Raw genomic sequence first — 8245 nt, forward strand, 5'->3', positions numbered from 1 at the left:
ATCTACAGCACGCTCGCCAAAGAAGACGAAAAGAAGAGAGTTTAGCACGTAATTATAAAATTAATTCACATCTCTCGAGGAATTAAATGGTATTTATTTGGAACCCCGAGTCATATGAGTGCTGCACTGAATTTGATGCAATCCTCATTTCCCTGAACATGATTCAAGGGCCATAGATCCCTGAGTTGACCGGAGGTTGTTCAGACTTCAGAAATCTTCATCCCAATCTTTTGAAAAATTATTTTACTATCTTTTTTTTTTTTTTTGGTAGGACGTAGAAGAAGCATGTCTTTTCTTCTCAAAATCTGGATCAAAACCACGATCATAATTAATTAACTCTGATTTTCTCAATCTCTTTTCTCTTTTGATTGTGTTCTGTCATCTTTATTATTATTTGATCGATATTAAATTGGACCTCTCGAACGGAAACTATTCCCATATCTGTCACGGGCTCCGCAGGTGCATGGGATCCTAAAACGTTCTTTCTTGCCCTAGCTAGGTTTTTCATATCATGTCAGCTTCAATAACAGTTTTGTAACATGGGATTTTTATAATCCTGAACTTGTCTTCTGAAACCTAATTCGAACTTCGGGCGCCCTAGCTAGCCTTCAATTTAGAAGGTTTCCCAGCATTTTTTTTTTATTTTTTTCAAAAAGAGAAATGGTATATATATTTGTTCCCCTGATTAGGATAATTAAATGCCTTTTGAGTTTCTGTGTAAAACAGAAGTAGGTCGCTACTTGTATTCTCTGATACATACGTTTCGAGCCCTAACCTATAAAATTTATAGCACGTCACCCGAGATTATTGTGTAGTTTTTCTGTTTCGATCTTTATCAATCATATTAGAAAGTTACAAAATTTCATTAATTCTCGGCTAAAATCCTTCCCTCCCATCCCAGGGTGGGCGTCTTGATATTTCAGGCAATGTTATAATACTTAATAGGTGTTTATTTTAGAAATATGATAGTAGTTATTTTTTAAAATATTTTGTATTTAAAAATATATTAAAATAATATTTATTTTTTATTTTTTTTAAAATCACTCTTAACATTTTTAAATTTTTAGAAGAAGCATTCTCGAATAACCTCTGATTAGCAGACAATGGTCTTTTTTGTTTTTTTAACAAATAGCATTGTTTACTTAAGGGATTTAAAAAAAAAACCATCAAAACTTGGGTTAAGTTGTATATATGATCGGTTCATGATTTGCAATTTAACCTTGGGGTAGTTCAACTTCTATATCGGTCCTTGTTCACTAAAATACATGTACGTACATCATAGGAATCTCCTTCAAATTAACATGATAAACATGGTTTTGGACTATTGATTAGGCTTTGTTTCTTATTTTACAAATTTCGGAAACTAAAATCAATAAGTGCGGTGCTAATCAGATCCAAAAACTTTTTTTATGAGTATATATTAGACCAAGCATTATAAAACTGCAAGCAAAAATTCTAGTTTGAACCAATTGATCAGCTCATGGCTGGACATCTTTGATCGCGTACAAAGACATGATCAAATCAATGAGAAAAGGTAGCCATCATTTAGCAACAAAACGTCAAGAGATGTATAATTATATATTGTAGATTATTATTAATTATAATGTCTGGCTACACAAGATGTGAAATAATTGGACCGTATATGTTATAATTTATTATACACGGGAGACATTTTGTTTTATTAAAGAACTCTAAAACGCGTGGGGAAAGTACTGTAGCTTTCCCCACGGTTTTCCCTGCCAAAACATGCCAAAACATATCGCCTGTCATTAAATATATTATAATTGTTTAAGTTTTCTTCTTCTTTTTTCTTCTGTCAGCGACATCATGATGGTTTCTGAAATGGTTTCAAAAATTAGGATGCTGTTGTTTTCTTTCCGTGTAATTGGGTTTCTTTTCCTTCTATCAAGGGAAAAGACATCTTATAATCTTTGGCATCATGTCCGTTTTCATTGTTTCCTTTTCTGTTATTTGATCACATTGTCACCTCTTCTTTTCCCCAGCCAAAACCCACACTAGCAATCAACATCCACCGTTGTTTTTCTGCCTTCTCCAGTGGCTGAAGTGGATCACCAGCAGCTTCACCGTCGATCACCATCCAGCAACAGCAGCAAACACCTCCCGCAGGCTAGGTAGCTTCTTCTCTTCTTGCTTCTCCACGTAAATCATGCATCTCTCAGCTCCCACCTCTCTCAGCAAGCAACTTTAGAGTGACAGTAGCTTTTAACATATTTCAGAAGATGGAACTGTATGTTCCAACTCAACTTAAAGACTGATGATTGATACATAAAAAAACCTATCATTTATTTTCCAGAGAATTATGAAAGGAGGGGCACATTCAAATAGAGATTTTTCTTCTTTTTTTTCTATCCTGTCAACTACAGACACTTCTCAAAGCTCCTGATACAGTAAATAGAGTGAGACATGCATCTAAAACTACCCTTATTCAATCGTTGATGGATGATAAAAGCAACCAAAAGTCTTATGATTACCCATACAGTCAGATAAGCTAAACCTATGATCATGTCAAACGTTCATGGAAGTCCAGGGGTAACAAAGAAGGTAACGAAACGCTACATGGATCTCACCGAAACATCAAAGATCATATCGCTATGGCAAGTCTGAAAAGTAAAAATATGGGAAACAATAAAAGAATCCCATGAAGGCATGAAGTGTTTATGTTTGATCAAGTAAATAGTATTTGAGGGAATTAATACACCGTTGTTTTTCTACCTTTTCCAGTAGCTGTAGTCGATCACCAGCACCTCCACCGTGGACCACCAGCAGCTCCACCATCGACCACCATCCTCACGACAGACCAGCAACAACAACAAGCACCTCCCCCAGGCCAGGTTGCTTCTTCTCTTCTTGCTTTTCCACGCAAATCATGCATGAATGCTGTAAAAAAAAAAAAAAAACCCTGTAGAATACATGAGTAATTAATTACCTGTTGCTTGCAATCTGCTTTGCCAAAGGAAATAGCAATTTGGTTAATTATTAATTTGTAATAATGATTAACAATTGGTTATATATATTTGGTGCTCCATTTCTCCCTTATGCAATCCGGCTCAATCTAAGATAGTGTCAACTCCAGAGGAAGCAGATTGCAAAGTCTTCGACAACAATCAACTTTTAAAAATCCGTTCTCAAACTCGGTTCCTTCTCCTCCTTCGCAGATCGCCGCCTTCGTCTATAAATAAATAATAATAAAAAAAAACTTTAAAAGAAGATGAACTTACCTTGACAGTGATGTCGTCTTCTTCTCCTTCGGTTGATCATCTTCCTCAACATGAGGTAGCCACGCATCATGATCTCACGGAATCGGACCAGAGAAGCTGCTGCTGGTTCCGGTGATGGAGCCAATAAAGTTCAGATTTCATTTCTTACAAGGCAGTCGGGTTTTTTGCCATCTTTCAACTCATTTGGCATCCTTTTCATTCCATGTTTTCCTACCCTTAATAATTAAGGAGTCTGGCTGAAGCATAGGCAAAGCAAGCTCAGTCAGATTCAATTGGCCGAGACTGGCAACAGAGGGATGATTCTGTGGTTTCCGTGAGTTCAGGGCTTAGGGGTGGGGCTTCGATTGATAGATGAAGCTAAGAGCGCATCTGGTCTTCATGAAAAAAGCAATGGGTTACGGGCTCATCTCATATGTCCGATTCAGGCATCTCTCTTATTGACGCAGAAAATAATTCGGGGGGACGTGGAACCGGACAAGATATTTTTTGCTCTGAGTTTGTTGCCGAGTAGCATGGACACCTTCCCACGTGTTTGTCTGGACTTGGTCTCATCACATTTATTTTACTATGCACATAGGTACAACATTATAGGTAGATCCATGTGAATTCCACTTCCCGTGATAAAATTAATGTCCTATGCTATTATTTTTTATGTTGGAAAGGTTACTTTATTACAAAGTATTTTTAAAAAATATTTTTGTCTGTGCTTATTTTTATTTCTATTTTTATATATTTAATTATTTAAATGTATTTTATAAAAAAAAAGTTTAATGAAATATATTTGATCATCAACCTTCAAATTTAGTTCATACGTACCCTTGCCTTTGGCTAATCTGAATTCTGATCTTCGATCTGATGGAAAGGTAAGAAAATCATGGCAAGTAAAACCAAACGCAGAGGGTTTGAAATGAAAATGAAAATGACTGATGTGGTAGAGGCCTATAAGAGCTTCCTATAGTAGTACAAAATTAATTATTACATTTCGTGAGCTTCGGAGGATGTGCCACCTCTGTCTCGCACCCTCATGTGTTGTGCTTCGCAGTTGTCGCCAGAGGAGAAAAACAAGGAAAAGACGATGACGACTTTTGTGACCTCCCCGCCTTAGTCTAATATTTTACAAGTTAAAAATTATATGCAAAAGCAAATCATTACTAGCGATTCCAAAATAAGCTTTATTTCATAGATAATGCATCTTATAATATTATTTTTTAGATAGGACATAAAAAAATAATAGATCACGGGAAGTGGAATTCACATGGATCCATGTGAATTCCACTTCCCGTGATAAAATCCAGTTTAACATGTCCTATGCTATTATTTTTTATTAATGTCCTATACTATTATCTAACATGTCCTATGCTATTATTTTTTATTAATATCCTATGTTATTATCACGGGACATTGAATTCCACCTCCAAAGTAAGCTTTGTTTCATAGATAATGCATCTTTTGCTCTAACATAATTTATGTTTTATTTTCGTGGCTTTTTCTTTGATTTTTTAAATCACAGGATTTATTTTATGGTCTTTTCATATTGCATATCCCATTTCAAAATCTCTAGCCCTAATCACCATTATATTGTTATTATTATTATTATTATTATTATTATTACTATTTTTATATATTTAATTATTTTAATGTATTTTATAAAAAAAAAAAGTTTAATGAAATATATTTGATCATCAACCTTCAAATTTAGTTCATTTACTAGAAAACATTTTTGACTCATAATTCATAAAATATTTTTATAAATAATAACTTATTTCAACCATTATTTTCATATCATCATAATTATCATCTCACTATCTAACCCTTTACCATTATTTTTTATTATTATTATATTATTATTATTATTATCATCATTATAGTATCACCCTCTTTATTATTATTATCATCTCAACTTATCACCATCATTATTAAAAAAATATTTTGCAAGTTAAAAATTATATGCAAAATAAAATCATTGCTAGCGAAAAATGACATGTTTTAGAGTATGGTTCTTGTTGTTTTTTAAAATGTTTGTTGTAGTGAAATATATCAAAATAATATTTTTTTATTTTTAAAAAATTATTTTTTAAGACCACATCAAAACGATTAAAAACATAAAAAATTATTACTTTTTAATAAATGAAATTTAAAATTTTTAGAAACACAATCACGTTTCTAAATGCTCTTTTCATCAACAGTGATTGTTTATGTTAGGTTTTCTTGGCACTTGGTCTACTTCAAATTTCATTTATCTTTTGAAAAAAATTAAAGTGTATTAACTTTTTGGATAGGTGGCATAATTATGTATACTTAACAGCATGGTTTAATACAGTTCAAGATGATATTTAATTACGTGAAGAATGGCGAAAATATAACATACAGGATTGGGATTAATACAAACAGTAGTCGAAGGATGTTATAAATATGGAAGCAAAAATACAGGGGCGTGTACGTCTTCATGTTTAGGTACAGATTTCACATGCCTAATGATCATGTAAAGAAAGCAGGTCACAAGTCCTTGGTTTTTTAGCAGTGTTTGCATATGTCAAACTATGGATTATAGTATGGTTTTGAAAATAAAAAAATTTCTTACCCTATGTTTGAATTTTTTAAAAAACATTGCGGGACACGGGACACTCTCATTAAAAAAATTACAAAGATTATAACCCTTATTCTTTGCAGCTTATACGATTTTGTTTTGATTTTGTTACTTTCCTTTGTTTTTTTCTTTAGCATTCACCAGAATTGTGATAGATTGTAGAAGTTATTGCCTTTATTCTTTGTAGCTTATACCATTGTGATAATTATGCTGGAGTTGTGATACTGATTTCTTTTACCTAGATATGTTGCCTCATCTTTTTTTTTTTTTTGTTCTTTCATGCCTCATTCTCCAGATCTTATACCCCATGTCTGTTTATTTTTATCCTTGCACATATTAATCAAAATTGAACTTCGTTTTTTCAGGTCTTTTGAAGGGGCTACTTTTTTTTATCATCGGTATTTTCTCAGGTTTATTTTGTGCCTCTCTCTTATTTACTTTATCCATTTTTATTTCCTTGCATGCTTAATCATGATTATGGTATTCCTATGTTTAGCAACACATAATGTCTTTTTTTAATCGCTTAATATTTTATTGTTATATCTCCATCCTTTCCTGAACCAAGGAGTTATGTTTTTAGCTAACCCTACCCTATTATCATGTCTTATGATATATCAAACATTTCAGTGTAATTATCCCTATGTTTACATGATTTCTTTAGAAAGTGCATGCCATTAGCATTTTCTCTATCCCTGTGTTTTCCTTCACTTAGCCATGATCATGTACTAATCATGGTTTTTTTTGTGTTTTTCTTTCATTTACCTTGGTGTTTTTATTTTCATAATTTATTTAGAGCAACATGACAAGTCCTCACGGACATGTTCAACCGAATGAGTATGTGCCATCTTCTCCATACTCACAATTTGTCTTGAATGACTACGAAACCCCTGTTGATAGAATCTTGCTATCCAATAACCCGAGCTCTTCAAATACACCATCTGCTCCACAACATACTCAAGGGGTTGGCACTTTGGTTTGTTCACGCCAGCACATAGATATACAAACCACCTTCTCCTTATCAAGCAACATAGTGCAAACTGAAAGTAATGAAATTTAATGCAGCAAGGCTATCCAATCCTCCACAATCTACCGCACTTGCTTCATTTCACTGTGATGAATCTGAAGAATTCTCTGAGCAAACCCTTAATCATCAATCTACTATAAGCCAGGCATTATATCAGCAAAAAAAAAGGCGTATGTAATCCAATCATGTACCTTTTGTAGCCATTTAACCTGTATTTATGATTGCCTATTTTATATCATTCGTTCAACTCTCTCAACTTTATTTTTTTACAGGTTATTTAATTGAATACATTGATTTTGGGGATAAAACATACAAGTGTAACCATTGCAACGCTCTTTTTTGGTTGCAAGAACGCTTGGCCCGTTCAGCCAAAACAAACCCATGCTTTACACTTTGTTGTAATAATGGAAAGGTTGTGCTTCCTGCTCCACAAGAAACACCTAACTATCTTGATAACCTCCTTAACCCAAACAATGGTTCATCGTCCAAGAAGTTTCGACGTGAAATTCGTGCTTATAACTCAATGTTCGCTTTCACGTCCATGGGGGCTGTGGTTGATCATTCTGTTAATTCTCGGCCTGGATCTTATGTTTTTTAAGGTCAATGGATATTGCCACCATCTTATGGGTTCTCTTCTTCCCATGGATAATAGAGGCCTCAAGTTTGCACAGCTTTATATTTTCGATACAGATAATGAGGTTTCTAACCGGCTGCAACCATTCTGCAATGAAAATTTTCAATCAAGCTTGGATAGTCAGATTGTTGTTGGTCTAATCAATATGCTTGATTCATCTAATCAATTGGTTCGTTTGTTCCGTCATGCTGGACAAAGGTTCGGGGATGTCGAGGTTCCAGAATTCAAACTTCGGTTAATTGGTAAAAGAGATGATGACTCAAGGCAATACGATGATCCTTCTTTAAATGACATTGGTGGTTTGGTTGTTGGGGACATTGGTCATTGTCGATCTGATCGGGACATAATTATTGAAAGTTTATCTGGAACACTTCAGAGGATCTCAAAGCTTCATCCTAAATTTATGTCCCTTCATTATCCACTTCTTTTTCCATATGGTGAGGATGGTTTTCACACTGATATTCCATTAGCTCATCAAGAGCAGCAACCACCTAAAAAAAGGCAAAAGGTTTCAATGAGAGCCTATTATGCTTATCTCATTCATGAAAGAGAAAAACAAGAAAGCACTCTCATAAAAGGCAGACGATTGTACCAGCAATTTTTGGTTGATGCTCTTCCCTTTCATTCTTAATATCTTATTTGGCATGCAAATATCATCCCGTGGAATCTTTTTTCAGCTATATCATTATTTTTATTCTTATTTTTTGATTTCAAGATATTAACTTCCAAGACACCACTATCTAATATTTGCTCAACATTCA

General features: G+C 33.9%; 1 long non-coding RNA gene across 1 annotated transcript; it reads right to left on the reverse strand.

Moving 5' to 3' along the window:
- Window positions 1-2461: 2461 nt before the first annotated feature.
- Window positions 2462-3938, reverse strand: LOC118055777 (uncharacterized). The gene is made up of 2 exons (XR_004688703.2): window positions 3240-3938; window positions 2462-2898 (listed from the first exon to the last, which is right to left on the reverse strand). It is a non-coding gene; the product is annotated as an uncharacterized lncRNA (long non-coding RNA).
- Window positions 3939-8245: the final 4307 nt, after the last annotated feature.

The sequence above is a fragment of the Populus alba genome, chromosome 8 (assembly GCF_005239225.2).
Source record: "Populus alba chromosome 8, ASM523922v2, whole genome shotgun sequence".
In the NCBI taxonomy this organism is placed as follows: Eukaryota; Viridiplantae; Streptophyta; class Magnoliopsida; order Malpighiales; family Salicaceae; genus Populus; species Populus alba.